Genomic DNA, 22,116 nt, shown 5'->3' with positions numbered 1-22,116 from the left:
TGACAGCAATGAACTGCAGTAGTTACCACTAACGAGTGGAGTAGGTAGTAGGTGATTGCAGCAGCATGCTTGGAGAGATGACAGCGATGAACTGCAGGAGTTACCACTAACGAGTGGAGCAGATAGTAGGTGATTGCAGCAACATGCTTGAAGAGACGGCAGCGATGATCTGCAGGAGTTACCACTAACGAGTGGAGCAGGTAATAGGTGATACGCAGCAGAGTGCATTAGCTGCTTCCAGGCCAGGAGTCTGACGAGAAGAACCAGCACTAAGAAGAGTTGGGAGGAGCCTTATAAATGAGAGGTAACCATTGGATGAGCGGGACAGGTGAACACAGGTGAGATGATTACCTGCGCATGTGCAGAGTCGATTGCCCGGCTGCCAGCCGGAAAGAAGCAGGGAATGAGGAATGAATGATGCTCAGGTTACCGGGTGGCAGCCGTGGGAGAGCGGCGTGTGACAGAAAGCTTGGTGAATAGTTCTGTATGCAATACATTGTGTTGTTCTCAGTGTGGTGCAAGCTTTAAAATAGGCCCCATTGCGAATAAACTGTTGTGTGCATTTTGTGACCTTTAACAAATCAGAACCCTGCTGATAGTATATTCTCATTCTTAAACATTTAACTTATTAATATGGACTTTACATTTATTTAACCAATAACACCTGTTAGATTGATCTACAAAGCAGCTAAGTGCAAACAAAGAGAGGGGTCTATTTATTGAGACCTTGTTTTACGAAAGATTTCCTTTCACTACTTGTCACAGCTATAAAAAAATCTAATAGACAATTATAACAATAAAAGGTCACTGGGGCAGCTGAGCGATACTTCGCTTTCTGGCAATTCTGTCTGGCAGCAATAAGAGGAATATTTCCACCCACCAGGAAAGTGCAGGGTCCTTCTGCGTATGATTGAACCAGCATGTTGGCTCGCTCATGTGCACATGAACTGCAGTTCAGACTTGGGCTTCCAGTTCCACATTCAATTTTTTAAAAAATGTAAAAAATTGAAAAAAATTAAAAATAACTTTTTTAAAATAAATACTTTATTTTACATGGGGAAGCTTCCCTTAATCTGGCAAAACTACTGTTTTCAATGAATCCAGGGGCTTTTTCTTATTTATATATAGACACCAGAATATGTAAAGGAGGAAAGAGGCCTTTTATAATGGTGTAAATATTTGCAACAAAAAAGTTATATCTTTTACCTTTCCTGTAAAGCAAAACAATACATTGGCAATTTATAAGGAAGTTTGTTGATGGTTTGAAAAAGATACCTTTATATTACACAACACAAAAAAATCAAGAAAAACTTATGGAACAATAAACATGTACACTTCGGGACCTTTGGGAAGTATTCTATCCACCGACGAAGTGTTGAATCCTCCATCAGATATATCATTTTGCCAGCTAGACATGTATGAATTTGAATTAGAGATAAGGGTTCATAGGAAGATAGGTTGCAATATAGAGGGTACCATTAATTTTTCAGGAAATAGTTACTAGGAAAAGGGAGGGACATTCCAATTTTGCAAATTGGAGTAGTTTTCATATTTTTTTATCCTGACAAATTAATTTGTAACAATAAAAAGTAAAATGATGCATCATGTATCCCAGTGTGCACAATACCACATACAAATTGATCTTTTACAAGACGCAATAAAAAATAACCACTATTAGATACCTTTAAAATAATGTGTGTGTTTGAAAAGTGAAATATTAAAAACATTTAAAATCAAATGAGCTAGTGATGGAACACTTTGATAACTATTTCAGTTTGACACTGATTTTTATTATTATTATCATTTATTTGTTAGGCGCCACAAGGTATCCGCAGCGCCGCACACAGTACTAACAGTAGACTATACAGGGTGAAACCATACAGAACAATGAACAAAAAGTACCAATACTTCAGAAACTCCGGCTAGTCATATGCAGTAAAAACAGAGCGGAAGAACAGGTATGGAGATAGGAGGGGAGGGGGCCCTGCTCATACGAGCTTACATCCTAAGGGAGGGTAAACAGACCAGGCACAAGAGGAGCCAGTTGAGGCAAGAGGAGAGAAGAGAGGAGGAGCAAAGGGAGGAGATGGGGGTTAAGTAGATGGTTGGTAGGCTTTGAGGAAGAGGTGAGTTTTAAGTGCACGTTTGAAGGAGCACAGAGTAGGAGAGAGACGGATGGAACAAGGGAGGTCGTTCCAGAGAAGGGGGGCTGGTCGTTCCAGAGAAGTAAGATTTAGTATGTATTAGGAATATGCTAATAAAGCTGAATTATAGGTATTACTCAATGATTGAGATTGAGTTATTCAAATATTTATATTGTCTGATAAGCTCTTCGTATAAAGGTTAATGAAATATACAAATGATTAATCTTATAGACAACACAGTTTAAAAATTAGTTCCTTATCATGAGAGATATTTGTTATAATCTAATACGTAATATTAACTATTTTATATTTAATAATATTCAGTTGTTAGATAGGGACTGTCTCTACTTAACAAAGAATATTGGGTTTAACTGTTGTTATTGATAAAGGAAGCTCTAATACATGTTTTATTATTTTGAATGAATTCCTGCTGGAGATCTATTACAGTTTTCCTTCTGGGTATCTATTATCTGAGGTTTCTTGAAAAACTGTGCTCCCTAGTGCTGGGGCTGATTCTCCATATACAATGCCTATAGAAAATCATCATACCCTGTCAAAATCATTACCTTTTGTCACATTACACCATGGGAATTGAAATAAATAAATTTAACTTTTTCCAGGTTTATTTAAACATTTCGCCTTCCAACACTCAACTAAAGGAAAAAAAGACAAAGTTCTGAAACTTAATAAAAAGTAAATAACTAGAATAAAAGGGTTGGAAAAGTGATGAATTCCCTGATTTAATACTTTGCAGACTTACCTTTTGCTGGAATTACTGCAATGAGTCTGTTTGAATATGTCTGACATTATGCATTTCTTTATGAGCTGCTATAGACTGTTCTCTCCAAATTCATCTACAGATTTAGTTCAGTGCTTTGACTTGGCCAGTCAAGGACATTCACCTTCCTATCCTTAATCCACTGCGTTGCTTTCTTGGCAGCATGTTTAGGGTTGTGCTGAAAGGTGAACCACCTGCCCACATTCAGCTGTCTAGCAGAGGGCTGCAGATTGTCCTCAAGAATTTGGATGTATTTGGCAGCATCCATCTTCCCTTCAAGTTTGTCCAATCGCCTAGTCCCTGCGGAAGAGAAACAACCCCACAACATAATGTTGCCACCAACAAGCTTCACAGTAGGTATGGTGTGTTTTGGGTGTTTGGTTTGAGCCAAACATAGAGCTTGGAGTTCAGTCCAAAAAGTATCTTGGCTTCATCTGACCATACATCCTATTGCCACATGGCATCAGAATCTTTCAAGTATTTTTTTGCAAAGCGCAAATGAGATTGAGTATGACACTTTTTCAGAAGAAATGTCTTTATTGCCACCCTGCCATACAGGGCAGCTTTATGTAAAGCTTGTGAGATAGTTGTCACATGCACAGACTGACCAATCTCAGTCCTTCATAGTTGCCATTGGACTCTTGGCAGCTCCCCTGATCAATATCCTCCTGGCTCTGTCACCCAGTTTGAAAGCAAGGTGTTGGTGGTACCATATGCTTTCCACTTGTTAATAATGCTTAGAACAGTACTCAGCGGGAGAGTAAGAAATGTTGAAATATTTTTGTATTCTTCTCCTAACTTGTGCCTTTTCACAATTTTATGCCGAAGCCCTTTTGAAAGCACCTTTTCAACTGTGGTGAGTTCTTTGCCTTATCATGCACTACTAGTAGAAGAATCCTCTAGGAACAGCTGGTTTTATTCTAAAGAAATCAAAACCACTACAACTGATGGCAGGTGGTGGCCAATTAGCTTGTTGTGTGTTCTGGTAGGTAATTGGTTGTACCTGAGCAATTTTATAATGGTTACTCTAAGGTATTACTTATCCAAACCAGGTATTTTAGTATTTAAACTATAGTAAATATAATGAGCAAATACAGCAGGAAAATTTTGATTTAATTTAATTTATGTCAATTTCCATGGTGTAATGTGACCAAAGGTAATGATTGTGACAGGGTATGATGATTTTATAACAGAGACATAGGGATTACTTCTGGATTATCTGGATATTATATTAATTCAGACCCCACCATTAAGGGTTAATCTAACAATTACAAATGGTTGAAATGTATCTCTTATATAATTATTATCTAGAGCTGCGATATTTGTATTATTAATCACTCAGCATGTGACTCAATGTAAATCCAGCGGTGGTAGTCCATTTTGCGAATTACTTAATTTGAATAGGGGATTGAACGACATGAAGATAGCGAACGGTGTAATTATGACATGCCGCAAATACAGACTTCATAAAAGACTAACAAGCAACAATCCAGACAAGTGTGCATACCGACACTGACATTGACGTCAATTCAAATGGCGACAGTTACATTTATGCTATTAAAGAGGCAATTGGAGTATACGGCAGCTGTATAACGTCCAACCTTTCCGAATCATGTTGCTCAATCTCCTGTTGGAATGAATTAATTTGCAAACTCGTACTCCACCCAAATCTAAGGTATCAAATCATTTTTATTGTGTCTATTTTTGTCTAGGTTGGTCATGAAACATATTGGGCCTGATTTATTAAGGAAAGAAAAGCCCAAAAAAAAAAATAAGTAACTTTGCACCTTGGCAAAACCATGTTGCATTGGAGGGGGGAGGCAAAATTAAAATGTGATTGCAAATTTATAGTTGGATAAGGCATGTTCTAGATCAACTTTAAATTTCAGTGTGCAGAACAAGTATTTGTGTGCTACATGAAAAAATAGCCAGTATTTATCTTATGTGCAAAATAATTAACTAATTTGCCCCCATTGCATTGTAACATGGTTTTGTCCAGGAGAAAACTTACTAATTTTTTTGCCTTAATGAATTAGGCCCATTGAGTAGACTTTATAGTTGATCCCATATACAATATATCTTGTTATTATAATCCTAGCAAATGTAATAAATGCAGCGTTTTGCAGCAGTAAACCATCAGTGATGTGCAGCAGTTTTAAACTGTCAAAAAACATGGTACAAGCATGTTCTGATAAGACTCCTGTAATAGATTCACAATATTCAAGCAACATAATTATTAAAATATTAAGAAGGAAACTATCAGAATCACTTAGACGTATTACAGCAGTGCAGAGCAGCAGTGCCTCATTGACAGCACTCAGAAACTCGGACTAACTTGAAGTAACTGAGAACAGAGAAACGAGACCTAAAATAATTAACTGTTTGTGAATTGAAGCTGTGGCTGCAGCATAGGGAATAGAGCATTTAGACTCTAAAACCGAAAGACTCTCTGGTTTAAGAAAGAATTACTCCCAGCATTCTCCTGGTTCTGCAGCGTTGTAATGATCATCGGTGTTTACTGTAAACATAATTTACTGATATTAAGTATTGCACTACATAAAGAACTGGTTTCCTATTGAGTGAAAGTACAATCATGGCCAAAGGTTTTGAGAATAGCTCAAATATTGTTTTTCACAAAGTCTGCTGCCTCAGTTTTTATGATAGCAATTTGCATATACTCCAGAATGTCATGAAGAGTGATCAGATGAATTGCAATTAATTTCCAAGTCCCTCTTTGCCATGACAATGAACTTTATCCGAAAAACAACATTTCCACTGCATTTCAGCCCTGGCACAAAAGAACCACCTGACATCAGGTCAGTGATTCTCTCGTTAACACAGGTGAGAATGTTGATGAGGACAAGGCTGGAGATCACTTTGCCTTCACAGGCAAGAATATTGCTGCTAGTAAGATTGCACCTAAATCAACCATTTATCGGATTATAAAGAACTTCAAGGAGAGAGGTTAAATAGATGTGAAGAAGGCCACCAGTGCAGAGCTTGTTCAGGAATGGCAGCAGGCTGTTGTGAGTGCATCTGCACGCATAGCAAAGCGAAGACTTTTGGAGGATGGTCTGGTGTCAAGAAGGCCAGAAAAGAAGCCACTTCTCTCCAGGAAAAACATCAGGGACAGACTGATATACTGCAAAAGGTAAAGGGATTGGACTGTGAGGACTGGGGTAAAGTCATTTTCTCTGATCAATCCCCTTTCAGATTGTTTGGGGCACCTGGAAAAACGCTTGTCCGGAGAAGAAAAGGTGAGCGCTGCCATCAGTTCTGTATCATGCCAACAGTAAAGCATCTTGAGACCATTCATATGGGGTTGCTTCTCAGTCAAGGGATTGGGCTCACTCACAATTTTGCCTAATAACACAGCCATGAATAAAGAATGGTACCAAAACAACCTGCAAGAGCAACTTCTCCCAATCATCCAAGAATAATTTGGTGACTAACAATGCCTTTTCCAGCATGATGGAGCACCTTGCCATAAGGCAAAAGTTATAACTAAGTGCCTCGGGCATCAAAACATCGAGATTTTGAGTTCATGGCCGGGGAACTCCCCAGACCTTAATCCCATTAAGAACTTGTGGTCAATCCTCAAGAGGCAGATGGACAAACAAAACACCCACAAACTCAAAGCATTGATTAGGCAACAATGGGAGGCCATCAGTCTGTATGTGGCCCAGAAGTTAATTGACAGCATGCCAGAGTGAATTACAGAGGTTTTCAAAAAGAAGGGTCAACACTGCAAATATTGACTCTTTGCATAAACTTAATGTAATTGTCAATAAAAGCCTTTGACACTTATGAAATGCTTGTAATATTACTTCAGTATACCATATCAACATCTGATAAAAAGGTCTAAAACACTGAAGCAGCAAACTTTGTTAAAACCAATACTTGTCAATTTTAACATACTGCCCACACACTCTATATTAACATACTGCCCACACTCACACTCTATATTAAAATACTGCCCATATACACACACTATATTAACATAACACTCACAGACTATATAAAGATAAGACACACATTATATTAACATCCCCCCCACACTTACCTTGTTCCAACCGCATGCACGATCTGCTGCACTTCACACATGGGACACCACCTGTCACGTGGTGCGCTTCTCATGTGACACGGGGCTCTCACTGATAGACCACACAAAGGACAGGGAGGGGGGATGGATCAAAAAGATCCGCAGCCACTATGGAAGGTGGTTGGTCCCGAAGTAATAGAGACTTGGACTAGTCGCTCCATCGGCTCAAAATAGACTTTTTCTGACCGGCCTGCTGCCTGGCCCAACCTGCCCCTGAGCAGATGTGAAGCCTCGCGTGGGGATGAATACGAGTCTAGGTCTGCTCTGCTCTACTAGACAGGACACTGCAGGATGCATCCAATATATATGTGCAATATAAAGTCACAAAAGTATGCACAGAAAATTTTAAAAACTATTCAATTCATTCTAGTCATTAATAAAAAAATATTAAAATATAAAAAAAAGTTTTTTACTTTTTTATTTTTTCTAAATACATTTATTAGAATGTTCTTAATGCCTAATGTACAGGAAATACATTTTTGCAGTTGCTCCTGATTGCAAATACATGTTCTAACAGGCATACACAGCCATCGTCACTAATAATTGGCAGATACACTAGAAATGTAGCTGGAGCAAGAGATACGGCTGAGAAACAAGTGCTTTTGAGATGTCCAGAGCTTGAATCAGACGCTGTGTGTGCTCGAGAATGGCACCCTAATATTGTACATTGATTACGAGCAACCGCCTCTTCCCTGCCCCGGTCCCTCCCTGAAATCATAGGCTGTAATAAGTGTCCTTTGCACTCGAGGATGAATTGAACAACAGCAATATCAGCAGTAGGAACCTGTAATAATGGAAAAGAAGCAAGACAGGCAGCAAACAACTGTAATACTTCTTGATTCTCCCTGGATCTCTGGGGTGTGTCTGAGATATTTCCTTTCCTCTGTGCTGGTGTCCTGATTTCTCTTTTACACTGTGCTAGTATATGGCTCTTGTTCTTCATTTTTGCAGGACCTGAGTTCTCTCTGCCTCTCTCACAGCTTGTACAGGATTCCTTGCAATTTATCATTTGGCTATATCAGACATTAGCATGTCTAAAATGTTTTGTAATTAGTTCTACTAATCTTGCAGCCTTGTCTGGTAGACCAATCGCCTCCTAGTCCTGTAAACTTGTCTGTTATGTGTAGGGACTCTGTCTGTCTGTTGCTATGGAAACTTGCTCTATTAGACTAGGTACTCTCTCACTGTCTCTAAAAGTAGCAAAGATTCTCTACTATGGGTACTGATGGCACATTCACAGTACTGACACAGTCTATGTATTCTGTATTTTCCAGCTGCTCAAGTGACCAAGTTCTGTCAAGTTTCTCTGCTTCTTTGGATGGAGTGGATTCAGGGCTTCTAAATAGGTGGCAGACAAACTTTCTGTGTGTTTCCCTTCCTTTTGCAGGCTCAGCAGACATCCGGACTCTTGTACAGATGACTTCTCAGGCTATGGCTGCATACTAGACTGTGTCCATTCCTCCTCCTCCCTGACATCTTCTTTTCCTGTAATTTTGGCTCCAAACCTCTGATTTTTGGTGTGTTATAATGACATCCTCTGTCTCCTTGCAGGTTGTGGTTCCCGGGTTGCTTTTCAGGACCTGAGGCTGTGGCCTACTACTCCCTTACTCTCCCTAGTAGGCCCTGGCTCCAGGGGTTACAAAGGTATTTTACTTAAGCTAACATGCTAGTAAACCATATGTAAAACACACCAGTGTGTATGAGCCTTTAGGTTGGTCAGGTTGTGGCATTCAAATCCACAATAAGTTATGATGGCAGATTCATGAATTGAATTAAAAATAATTGAATGCCTTTCTTTCTTCTTATTATTTATTTATAAGGTGTCACAGATTCTGTAGCACCAGATACAGAAGCAAGTAACAAATATATCAGGTAATACACATAAGTAGCTCAGATGAGTGTGTGTAATGTTATGGGGAATCACACAGAGTGCAGCAAAAGATATAACAGGAAGTACAAGGGAGTCAGACAGTAGACAGACAGACATCGGACAATATGTAAAGAAGACCTTGCCCACAAAAGCTTACATTCTAATGGGAGAGGTGGTGAAAGACAGCAAGAGTAACTGGGAGAAAATGGAGATGGCAGGCAAAAAAGAGGAGGTGATTGATAAGATGGTCAGGTGGTGGTAGGGTATGTGAGCTTGAAAAGGTGAGTTTTGATTGATCATTTGAAGGACTGAAGGTTGGGGGGAGAATTGAGTGAAGTAGGGTAAGGAGTTCCAAAGAATGGGGGCAGTACTGCAGGTCTTGGAGGCGAGCATAGGAGGAAGTAAGGAGAGGTGAATTGAGGTGGAGGTCAGAAGCAGAGCGGAGTGGCTTGGTAGGTATGTACCTCAAGACAAGGTCAGAGAAGAGGGAGAAGTGTTGGTAAGGGCTTTGGAAGTAAGGTTAAGGAGCTTGAATTCTGAAATGGATAGGGAGCAAATGAAGGGATTTACGCAGAGAAATAGCGGAGGAGGAGAAAGATGAGCAGCATTCTGTATGGATTTAAAAAATGATGAGTGAATGGACCAGGATTTTGTTTGCTTCCTAAAAGAGGAAGGGACACATTTTCAGAATGTTATGAAGGAGGATGTGGCAGGATTTGGTGAGGGACTGGATATGAGGGGTAAAGCTGAGGGCAGAGTCAAGGGTGACTCCAAGGCAGTGGGATTGGGTGACAGGAGAGAGAGTCATGCTGTCAACCATGAGGGAGATTTTTGGAGGAAAAGCAACATTGGCAGGAGGAAAGATGGTGAGCTCAGATTTGGAGATGTTGAGTCTGAGGAAGCACTGTGACATCCAGGTATTTACAGTCTAGAGGCAGCTAGATACCTGGGTTAGGAAGGTGGGAGAGAGGTCTTGAGATAAAAGATAGATTGCGAGTAATCAGCATAGAGGTAGTATTTAAGGACAAATGCATAAGTTCAATGAGAGAGGTAGTGTAAAGAGATAAGAGCAGAGGGTCAAGGACAGAGCCTTGGGGACTCCAATAGAAAGAGGAAGAGTCGGAAGCAAAGATGCTAAAAGTGCGGCTAGAGTGGTAGGAGGCATACTAGGAGAGAGCTGTTTTGTGAAGAGCTAGGGAGTGAAGGGTAGGGAGGAGAAGACAATGAGCAACGGTGTCAAAAGCAGCAGAAAGGTTGAGGTTTACGAGAAGGGTGAAATGATCTTTGAACTTAGCTCAGAGTAAGTTGTTTGATAGTTTAGCGAGGGCAGTTTCAGTTGGGTGAAGGGGACGGAAGCCTTACTGGAGAGAGTCAAAAAGAAAATGAGAAGAGAGAAAGATTGAAGACAAGTGGAAGCGGAAGAACTTGTAGAAGAAGAGGAGGAGAAAAGAGTGAGGATTTCAGGTAATGTTACGGGAGGGTTGGAGCCAAGAGTGGCAGATTACACAATAGAGAGGACGAGTGGGTGGAGGCGAATCTGGTGAGAACAGATATCATTGTAGTTAGTGTCAATTTTGTCTTTGAAGTAGGTGGCAAAGTTGAGAGCGGTGGTGGCCGAGGGGGCACACAGTAGAGAATTAATGGTAGCAAAGAAGCATTGTGGTTTATTGTACAGGGAGGAGATGAGGGATGTGAAATAGGTTTGTTTGGCATTGGAGGAAAGGATGAATTCAGTGATGGAGAGGGATTTCCTGCACTGGTGTTCAGAGGAGCGAAACACTTTTGGAGGAGACAAGTAAGAGGAGAGTGCCAGGGTTGGGGTTTAGATTGGCGGAGATGAAGTGGGGTGGCTGGGGCTGAAGTATCAAGGGCAACAGAGAGTGTCAACTTGTAAAAAGAAGCACATTAGGAAAGAAATGGGAATGAGGAGGGGTTCAAGAGAGGACGCAAAGATGATGGTGTCAATGCTGTTGATAGGATGCTGCATGTGAGCGACTTTGGGTGGGAGAGGTTGGTACAAGGGATAAATAGAGGGTAATTGAAAGAAGATTTTGGTCAGAGAGGGGGAAGATAGAATTGGAGCAGTTGGAAATGTCACAGAGATGGGAAACCAATAGATCCAGGGAGTGACCATCATGGTGGGTGGCGATTATCGAGCCAATCACCAGATAAACATCTGTTCAGCCCTATATTGTATTAGTGTGTACACGCAACGAAAAATAATTATCGTTCCAAAGCAAGTCACATAATTTCATTTGATTTTTAAACTGAACTAAATATCTTGTTAAATAATGGAATGACCTCCTTCCAATTCTGCAGTATGTATGCACTCACCAACAGGAGGGGAAATTTAAAACGACAATGGCTTTCAAGGGAAGAATTGCAGAATCCGCTGCTTAATACAATTACCCCAGGGTGTTTTTATTCCCTTTCTAAAATTTTGAAAAAGTGGATCTTGATGAATTTGTGCTTTTTTTAATATAGACTATATTTCCTTAAAATAATATTTTCGCTAAATTTAAATCTATGTTTTAACATGTTTTTTAACATAAAACAAATGAACAACACTATATCAATTCGAGCTTCCAAATAATTTTTTCATATGCAGAACGGTAGAATTTTATTGATAAAATAAAAAGATTAATAAATAGCATGTTAAAAACATTCACAACATGTATAATCAGTATACCGCTATACAACAGCTGCCAAGTTATTTGAAATAAACCAAAGAACACCTTAAATGAGCTCATACTGCCTAATAACAAGTCTTGATATTAAATGGCAAATTATATAAGACAGAACTTGCAACAATCAGGTGCAGAAATCCTCCAACAGATATTCAATTTCCAAATCCAATATAGGAGTAATGATGATATTTATAATTTCTCATTAGAAGTTTCAATCTCAAAAGAAACAATATGATGTGGAGCAAACTTATTGACTGCCTGTAACACTGACAAAAATTAACATAGGATTGGGAGTCTTTGTATATCTACAGTCACTGTTACAACTGTTGTAAAATGAAATAACAAACACAATAAATAGTCCTTGGCCTTTTGCCCCCCCCCCCCCCCCCCCCCATGAAAATTTTTGTTCCTACGCCCCTGACTCTGTAGTAAGTATAGTTAGCAAAACTTTTGGCCCAACTGTGTAATTTTAAACATGTCTAAAAATGGATTAAATCAAAGAGCCCTCATTCTACATTCAACTTCACTTAACACCAGATATACACAACACCAAATCACATGAATTTCTGTAATGCCACTCTTACCTTAATAAAAGTATTCACAAGCCGTTCAATAATTTACTTGTAAGATGAATTTGTATAAAGCACTATTAATTGCACTTATATTGTAATGGGTTACCACAGACACTGGTCTCAGCTACTGGATTCTGATGTGGATGAAATCAACAGTGGAGACTGTGTGTAATGTCAGTAAGCTTATTTATTAATGTGGCAAGGGAGGTGTTTCTTATACAACACCTTTAACTTTACAACATTTATTGGACAATTAAAGTGCTCCCATATGTTCTGGTTGTGCAGGAGAATCCTGTTTTTCAACACTAAATGTATATACCTCTGAATGTTTTATTCATATAATTTACAAAGTAAGTGAAAAGAGATTTAACACTTTCACTGTTTACAATTCCCACATGGAATCAGAAGGACTTTTATGCACTGAACAAACTACATGTCAGGGAATGTGAGAATATGGAAATTCTAGGAAGGTTGTTCCAGTGAACAATGCAGTTTACAAAAATACCCCTGAATCCATAGTGAACAGAAATTGGCTTTCACTGTCTAACCTGCACTAGACAGATAAAAGCTAATTACTGCTTGATTGTTATGGTTTTGTTTGGCAGCTTTGTATTCTTTTTTTTTTTTTTTCAATAATGGTTTTTATTAAAGCTTTTAATTACAGGGTACACACAGAAAAAAGAAAAAATACACATTTTAAAGAACAAAAGGGGTGAGGGGGAGGGTAGGGGAAGCAGGTGAGGAGAGAGGGAGGCAGTACAAATCGATACATATCAATAGCATCAAAAAATGAACAAATCCCAACATCATAACAAATTACAAATTATTGAATACATAGCCTGGGTATCCACTTCCAGATATTACTGTGACGGATTGTGGGGGGGCCTCAAAGCCATGGATTAAACTGAAGTTTTGGAGACATATCGATTCCAATCAAACCATTTGATGTGGGGAGAGGAGGCAGAAGAGGTGTATGGTGCTCCCATTGTTTCCATGTCACAGCTTAGTTGGACCTTAGAGATTATTTTAGTTATAGAGGGTAACGTAGTTGATGTCCATGCTTGGGCTATCACTGCACGGATGGCTATAAAAATGTGGCCTATGACATACCGATCCCCCGATAAAACCTGTGAAGGAAAAAAGTGTAGAATTGCTACTTCTGGAGTATTAGGGATCGGAGTTCGGATGACCTTAGCTACCAAAGTATATACCTCTGCCCAGAGAACACATACCACGGGGCAACTCCAGAAGACATGAAATATGTCCCCTATTTCCCCACAGGCAGCTTTGTATTCTTGAACAATGTAATAAATCACCTGATAATGTCTAGATTCTAGAGTATTATTCCTCTTGCTTACTCACCTGAATGTCTGGGAGATTCCTGACTTTTGGAGAATCCTCCTTGACTCCTGGCAAAATAGACCACGCTCTCAGATCCCAATTCACCTTAGTCTGAAGTGGATGAGGCTTTCATAACATTATCACTCCTCTCCAGGGTCGGACTGGCCCACCGGGGAGAAAGGGTATCCCCTGGTGGGCCCGATGCCTGATGGCCCCCTCTTTGTTGGTGGGGGGAGTGGGTACTTTAAAAAAAAAAAAAAAAATACTCACGTGGTCGCAGTGCCGGCGCCCCTCCTCTCTGCTCTGTTCTCACAGAATGTCTGGCATGACGTCATCACGTCACGCCAAAGATTCAGTGAGAAGCGGCGCAGAGCGGAGCAAGCAAGAAAGAAGACAGAAGACAAGAAGAAAAGAGAAGAGAAGAGAGAATCCAATAAGAAGGTAAGAAAAGGAACCGAGACATGGGGAGGAAAGCAGGATGGTGCATAGTGATGAAGAAAGGGGGGAGGAAAGCAGGATGGCACAGAGTGACTAAGGGGGGGACAGCATGGCACAGAGTGATGAAAGGGGGTGGGAAGCAGCATGGCACAGAGTGATGAAAGGTAGGGAAAGAGCATGGCACAGAGTGATGAAAGGGGGGAGCAGCATGGCACAGGGTAAAGTGAGGAGCAGGATAGCACAGTGTGATGAAGGAGGGGGGCAGCATGGCACAGCATGGCACAGTGATGAAGATGGGGGAGCAGAATGGTGCAGAGTGATGAAAGGGGGAAGCAGCATGACACAGAGTGATGAAAGGGGGTGAGAGCAGCATGGCACAGAGTGATGAAATGGGGGGGCAGCATGACAGAATGCGGAAAGGGTGGGGGTAGCAGCATGGCACAAAGTGATGCAAGGGGATGGAAAGCAACATGGCACAGAGTGATGAAGCAGGGAAGGCAGCATGGCACAGAGTGATGAAAGGGGGGGAGCAGCATGTGAGGATACCACCCTTAGCTGGGATGGCAGTTACCCTCAATGGGATTCAACTCACTCGGGAAGACCAGAATATATCCAAAATAAGACTTTATTACAACAGCACAACACCACAAGATGTTCACAATTTACAGGGTAAATGGTAGCATGTATCCTCCAGCAGCACCTTGCAGTCAGCACTCCAAAGTAATAATCTTTTCTCTTTCAGAGTCTTATCTTCCCGTAATATTACCACTGCCGATTAGTAAAACACTTATGGTGTCGCCCAGCCTGGGTTACTGGTTCACACCGACCCTGTCCTGGTAGGGTTTCCTCCAGCAGCACCACGATGCCTGGCCCAGAGTCCTTTTCGCTGATGTCTTGTACACCAGGATCCTCCAAGCTAGAATAGCTCCCCTGGCATTCTCCTCTCCCTATATTCTTTGCTGTATACAAAGGAAGTAGGGTCAAATGTCTCAAACCTCCCCCTTACAGCAGGGGTCTATCAGTCAACACTTTAACTGCTAGACATAAAGTCCCTGTTATCTTGATTATACAATGGAATGGCTTGACACAATTAGCTTTTTTGGCTGGATACACTAAACATGGGGTTACAATATTACATCAAGGAATGACACTGTACGCTTACATGAAAAAATAAGACTTTTGACACATTGTATCAGCAGTGTTACACAATCTTAGTCTGTGATATATTTTGATACAATAACATTTATATTGATACATTTCCCAATGCTATTTCAGTCAATGTATTACTGTGGAGGCACATTGCATATCATTTCGTTCTAACCTCATTACCTCTCAGATTACCTGTTGACTTAGCTAATTAACATGGGCTGCCAGCTAGTTATGAACCAAATCTAAGCTGCACCTCATAACAATGGACCTTTGAGACAAATAGTAATTATATTAGCTAACACAAGCTGTCCTGTTATTTTCACACAGTATTGCAATATTCTTTATATTTATACTACATACAATATTGCAGGTAATAGCAAGGGCAAAAGGTACATAATAACATGAAATAATAATACACATAATACACCGATGCTCTGGTGTATATACTTAGACTGGGCCAAAGATTAAAAAGTACATTAAACCATGAGAAGCGGGGGATGAATACAAAGTTCTCAGTCCAGTAGCACCCCATTTCCTCACACACAGAGTGAAGGGGGCAGCAGGATGGCACAGTGTGATAAAGGGGGGGGGGCAGGCTGGCACAGTGCCATGAAGGGGGAAGCAAAAGCAGCATGGCACAGGTTGATGAAGGGGGTCCAGGAGAAGGGGGAAGCAAAAGCAGCATGGCACAGTGTGATGAAGGGGGGTCAGGAGAAGCAGGGAGCAAAAGCAGCATGGCACAGTGTGATGAAGGGGGGCAGGTGAAGGGGGGGAGCAGGGGAAGGGGGGGGAGCAAAAGCAGCACGAAGGGTGCAGTGTGATCATAAGGGGGCACAGCATGGTGATGACGGGGTACAGTAATGTGTGCGTGATGGAACAGGGGGCTTGTGACAATGTAGTGTGTGTGTGTGTGTGTGTGAGGTAGGTGGTGGCCAATTAATAGGTGCTATTTTGTTTGTGGGGTGATGGTTGGGCAATTCAATTTTATAGTGGGGACTATTAATTTAAGATGGGGGTAAATTGGGGTCTATTAATTGAATGTGGGGCTGTATTTGAGGAGCATGAGGTCTATTCATTAAATATGAATATGAATTATTTAAAGGTGGTGATGGCTGCGGGAAATAGGTATATTTACTATACATAAATGCTATTAGTTTATTGCTGGGGCTGTTTGGAGGGAGAGAAATGTTGGGGCTGGAGGAAGGCCTACGTATTAATCGTGGGTCCTATTGATTTAACGCCGGGGCTGGTTGGAATTTTCTAAATGTACCCATTTTTATTCCAAATAGGGCCCCCAACATTCCAGGATCCAGACAAGACACAACTAAAAAAAAAAAAGCAGCCACAGGTGGTGAAAGTGTCAAGAACAGGTAGGATAGAGCAGGATAGTCTGTCAAATGTTCTGATTCTAGTGGGACAATCCCGATTTTTGTTGACTGTCCTGCCCAATCTAAGGCGCAGGACAAGTGTATTCTTTACATACTACACTATGGTACTAGCTGTCCTTCGTGGGCTTACCACACTCTGACTTGGTTACGCCTCTCTAGTGACTGGCCACACCCCTCTGGTGGGTTCCTACCATTGTTTTCCCCCTGTGGACCCTTCATGCTCCAGTCTGACACTGCTCCTCCCGCAAGTATGGTATTGTTATATCATGCAATAGAGTTCAATAAACATCCAATCTAGGCGCCAGCAAAAGTTGTAAAGAATGGCAGAAAGTTTATTAGTTTAAAAATTTGCAGGGTGTGAAGTACAAACAAGATGGCAGTTGTGTTGTATAACTAGACATGTGCTAGGCATGGTCAGTTCTCCATGTTTATGGCTTAAAGTAAATTAACATACAAGCAGAACATAAACATGATTTAAACCTTACTGACCTATGAAAATGAATTATACATTATTTAAAAAATATATTCACACACAACCAGGAAATATGAATTGTTTAAACAACATTTACCATATAAACATGAATTATGCATAATGCGAAGAGATGAGTTTACAGATTTAGCACTTTTTGTGATCTGTCAGATTTTTTCCGATTTAGTTTCTCAGGTTTGCAAAGGGGATGTTTGATTGAAAAGATTGCAGGACACATATCATAATGCTACAGACCTTCCTAAACCTCTCCTACTCCCCACTCTATTTGGGATTTTAGTTCTGAATGCTGACAGTGGAATATTGTGATTTGTGATAATGAATAGCTATGTATGAAACATCACACAAATTTTCTGATTCATCAGATTGAATATGTGAATTGCGATTCCCCATATAAAAATGAACATTTTTGGCACAGTGGAAATGGCTGTGTGGCCTTCTGCATAGCAAGGAATACCCTTAACACTTGTTACCCCTTCTTTCTCATTTTAATAATTTCACTCTGCAAAGCAAAAATTTATTTTTATACCGGTACACACAGCTAGGAACAGTTAATGATTAGCAATGAATGCCCTCACTCCTCCCAACCCCTCATGTCGTCAGGTGCAAATGCCACCATGTTGTCTGACAAATCCTTGAACTGTAGCACAAAACGTCGCGCACCACTGCAAATTGAGACCCATATGTCACTCAAGAGGATTGTGCACTGTGGTTTGTCAGGTTTACACATTGTAAATTACTTCTCAAGTGTTCAAGTCAACATATCTGAATAAGGTTCTGCTGAAAAATTACAAAAAAATTGTATTTGTAGTTTAATATCGTATGGAATCTAGTTTCTACTTGTTAAGAATATTTCTTTATTCGAAATCTATGGCATATGCCTCAGGCCAGTCATATAATCGTGCAGCTAGCTGCTCCTTGGGGACCTAATAAACATTGTACTTTCCTCCTCCATTTTTCAACATAGATGAATATAGGGCTGGTCATTACTATGCTTCCTGGTGGCTGGCCCCTCACCAAGACCAGCCAGCTTACTGTGTCATGGATGATCCCCCTGATCTGTTCCTCATGCCCTCTTCCCTCTCACAACCCTCCAGTCACTTTCTATCCTTACTTTCCTCGGAGACTTCACTATTGCATCACTATTTCCCACATCATTCTACAGAGTTATATCGAAATGATGTGTGTCTGGTGGTTAATGTTATGTGGGAGCTGGCATGGGGGGATTAATGTAATATGGAAACTGGTGTGGGGGTTTAATTTTAAATGGGGGCTGGTGGGGAAATTAATGTTATGTGGGGGCTATTAATGTAATGTGCAGTTGGTGGTGGCTATTACTTTATTTTAGGGGCTATTAATGCAATGCAGGGTCTCTGCATTAAATGTAAATGCTTATAATTTGATAGTGGTACCGGCTGAGGGGAGATATCATTTTTTAATAACAGTGAATGCTATTAATTTGATGTCAGGATTGGTGCTGGGAAATAGGCCTATTTTTTTATGTTATTCATTTAATGTCAGGGCTGGTTGGGGAGGTATAGGTCTATTTTAAAGTGTACATGCTATTAACTTATTGTAGCTGTCTGGGGAGGAAAGAGGCCTAATTACTAAACATGGGTGCTATTCATTTAATGTAGTGGTCAGTTGGGGGAGCTGAAATGTGGCTTTCCCTTTTAAAACAGGGCCACAACATTCTAAGATTCAAACAAGCAGCAACTGAGTTAAAGACACCAGCAGCAAAAGGTAGTCAAGGCTGCAAGAAGTAGAATAAATTTTCACAGTATGCCAACTGTCCTCATTTTTAATAGATCAGTTCAGAAATTGGTGGAACAGTCCATAGCTTTCGTGACTTTATCCGACTGCAGGGACAGTCATGAGGTATGTCCCCTTTCATGCTGTTCTGCTCATAAAAGGGGAGCCAAATAAAAATAATAATGGTTATTCAATAGAGAAAGTTGCCAGCTCAGCTTGAATGTTGATATGAAATTATTTCCTCACCTTCACACAAAACTATTATTATTGGTCTGATCATTGACCAGGACTCAGATGTGACTGTGGTACCACACATATTCAATAAAAACTAAGCCCAACCCCAATGGTTCTTAAATGTTGCCATGAGATACTGTTGTATTGCCTGTAAATTATATTATACTCATTGATCACGAGAGAGCCGAAACCACCATATGGACTTTGTGGAATTTAAGAGCAACTGGTATTCACAGTGACAGAAATTGAACGCTTACAGTCTAAGTTTTAGGACTTCATGCTCTCGCTACAGTGGACAAGAAGTTACAATTGTATACAGTTATTCAATACTTTTTCAAAAAAGAGTTAAAACGCTGATGGTGAACAATTCTTGTTTAAATTAAACATAAATTCTTTATTTGGATATTTGCCTGGATATGAAAATATATCTCACATCCTGGTATTGGGTCAGATTAAAGTGTCCTATAAGTCCTGAATTGGGATGGTAATTATTCCCAAGTCACTCCAGGTACACTCCACATCGGTGGGAGTGGGTACATAGCCTTAGGTTATCCTGTATCGTGACACCAGGTATGCCACAGAGAAAACACCATTACACATCATCACATACTGACAGTTTGTTTCTAACAGTGGTGGTAAGGATTGTTTCAAAACTGCATGACACACACAAATTTTGCATATGAAAATGATAGACTCTACAGTTTTGCAGCATTCATCCTGTTTGGATGGGAGGAGCTGGATAGATGAGACAGATGAAAACTAATCGTGGGCTAAGCATCATGCTATGCCAAAATGCAAAAAAAACATATTTTTTTTTGCAGGAAGAGGCATTAAAATTGTATTTAACTGGTGAGAGAGGGTGCATTTGTAGTGGAATTGCCTGGTTATGGTAGACACAGAGCATTTTTTTCTGTTGAACAAATGGAGAGGTTAGATCTTAACCTTAAAATAGTTTAGCTAATCTTTAGTAATTAGAATTCTGCTATTTTGACTCATATACTTCATGTATTTTTTAATTAAAATTTATATCATATAAGAAGAGCAAGAAATTGTATTACTTTGAATATAAAAAAAGTTATTGTACTAGATTGTATATTTATCCAAATATTTCACACCTCCAAGATGATGCTTACAACGGATTTCTGGTATATCGCCTTCTGTTTATTTGTCAGCATAGTATTACAATTCAAATTTTAGATTATTGAACACCAACCTGGTTTGGTGCTGGCTCAGAGTCTAACGAACCTCCAGTTTTCACTAAGGTTCACCTCAAGAAGGTATGGGGTTCACTGCATGTGAATTTACTGCCTCTGTCTTACCTCTAGGTGTAGTGTGCCAGTGACAGATACGAGCCAGGACTGGTAAAGTAGTGAACTGCGGATATGTCAAAACTTTACGCAAAGCAAACTTTGAACTTCAACACTGAATTTTGAGCACAAGTAAAATGTTTATAAAATTCTGGGTGGATCTGGGTGGATACTTATTGCAATGCTTCTATTTTAACAGGTTCTGGTATTGTCATTTGCCTGATACTTTTCAGTTCCTGATCTCAGTGAAATAAACAGTATTTATTGCCATAACATTTGTAATCTGATTCCTATATAAACCCATGCCACTCCCTCCTGAGTCAGTTGTCCTATAGGAGTTCTGCCCCTGTGAAATTCTCCTCCTAGCTCTTTCTCATTTTGCATGGAAACTTTAGAGTTTGCAGTATTTGATTTGTACCTGCAGACACTGAACATGAACTGTTGAAAAAACTAGTCTGGGCTGGTGACACGGTAACAGGGAAAGCCCTATGTCATAACGTCAACCAGCCCTACCCCGGTTCAGCATTTGGCTGAATTCCCTAGGGGAATTGTTCAGAAAAATAAATGCAAGCTTAGGGAAAACAGCCCAGTGTTAAAAGAAAGAAAGCTTTTTTTTTATAGCCCTGGTGGTTTGCGTGTAGGCTAAAAAAAGATTGCAAATGTATTTGTTTTTCCTGCTAAAGCATACTGGCACTTGTAGAAATACAAGCGCAAGAATGCATTGGCATCCAGGGCCCGCAGGGACCTGCAGTGCACCTGTTTAAAAAAAATAAACTGAAATAAGCAAACCGACACCGTGACAAAGTTCTTTTTTTAAAATATATATATATATATTCAACACATGTTTTACCCATGTATTAGCATAAATCCAGGAGTGGTCCTCTTCCAGCTCTCAATCCATTGACAAAGAGATCAAAAAACAAACAAACCACATGTACGACGAGTACCTGCTTCTTTCTGCATTGCGAATGACAGGCTAAGCTGCTTGTCAACTTCTATCAAATAGTTTGCGGCTTTGCTTGGATGGGTCAGAGCCTGGTGTGGCTAGTAGTGGTGAGACCCCAAGTGGGATCTTATCACTAGCCACAATGAGCTACTTTACATTCATACAATGTAGTTAATTGAACTATTGTAGCTGACTGATCTCTTCTGCTTTGAAATAATCCCATGATTCTATCATCAACATTTATTTCTATGTCCCCCTTTCACCGTGAACGCTATTTTATTGAGCAGAGCACTGCAGATAAATCCTTCCTACACTCTGCCAGTTCTGAAATGGCACAGGAGAAAATGAGTGAGTTATGTATTTGTGTGTGTATATATATATATATATATATATATATATATATATTATCTTTGGGACTGTATCACCCTTCACCCTTCCTGCAAAACAAACATTTATCCACATTGCCCTTTCAATACTCCGCTCACACCTAGTTAACACTCATGACCTTATGTCCTCTTTATTTTCTCTAACTGGAACAGCCTCCTCCTCTCGCCCAGAGAATAAAAATTCACACATTTTACAATCCTCTTTCCTAACTTTCTCTCTCTCTCTCTCTCTCTCTCTGCTTCTATTAGCTGGTGATGTATCTATCACCTAATCCTGGACCCTCACACTCCTCCCATGCACATATACCAGAACACTACCAAAATCCAGCAAGCCTCAAACACATCACCTGTCTCCCTTCTCATCCAAAGTCCTTTAAATGTGCCCTTTGGAATGCACGTTCTGTTTGTAATAAACTTACCACCATACACAACCTCTTCTTCTCAAACAACCACAACCTTCTGGCAATAACTGAAAGATGGCTTACACAATCAGACACTGCCTCAACTGTAGCCTTTTCACATTGCAGCCTCCATT

The 22,116-nt window shown here is 40.2% G+C and overlaps 1 protein-coding gene across 5 annotated transcripts in view; it reads right to left on the bottom strand.

Annotated features, from left to right (window-relative positions):
• Positions 1–20,357, bottom strand: part of LOC142094742 (NXPE family member 4-like) — a 48,981-nt gene extending 28,624 nt beyond the window's left edge. Inside the window, exon 1 of one of the 5 annotated variants that reach the window (XM_075177177.1) lies at positions 20,262–20,357. The gene's annotated coding sequence lies outside the window, so the exon portion shown is untranslated. The other 4 variants (XM_075177178.1, XM_075177176.1, XM_075177180.1 and 1 more) reach the window with 4 other exon arrangements.
• Positions 20,358–22,116: the final 1,759 nt, after the last annotated feature.

Source organism: Mixophyes fleayi, chromosome 6, assembly GCF_038048845.1.
Source record: "Mixophyes fleayi isolate aMixFle1 chromosome 6, aMixFle1.hap1, whole genome shotgun sequence".
Taxonomy (NCBI): Eukaryota; Metazoa; Chordata; class Amphibia; order Anura; family Limnodynastidae; genus Mixophyes; species Mixophyes fleayi.
Note: the sequence above shows the minus strand (reverse complement) of the source record. Positions and strands in the feature narration are given on the sequence as shown.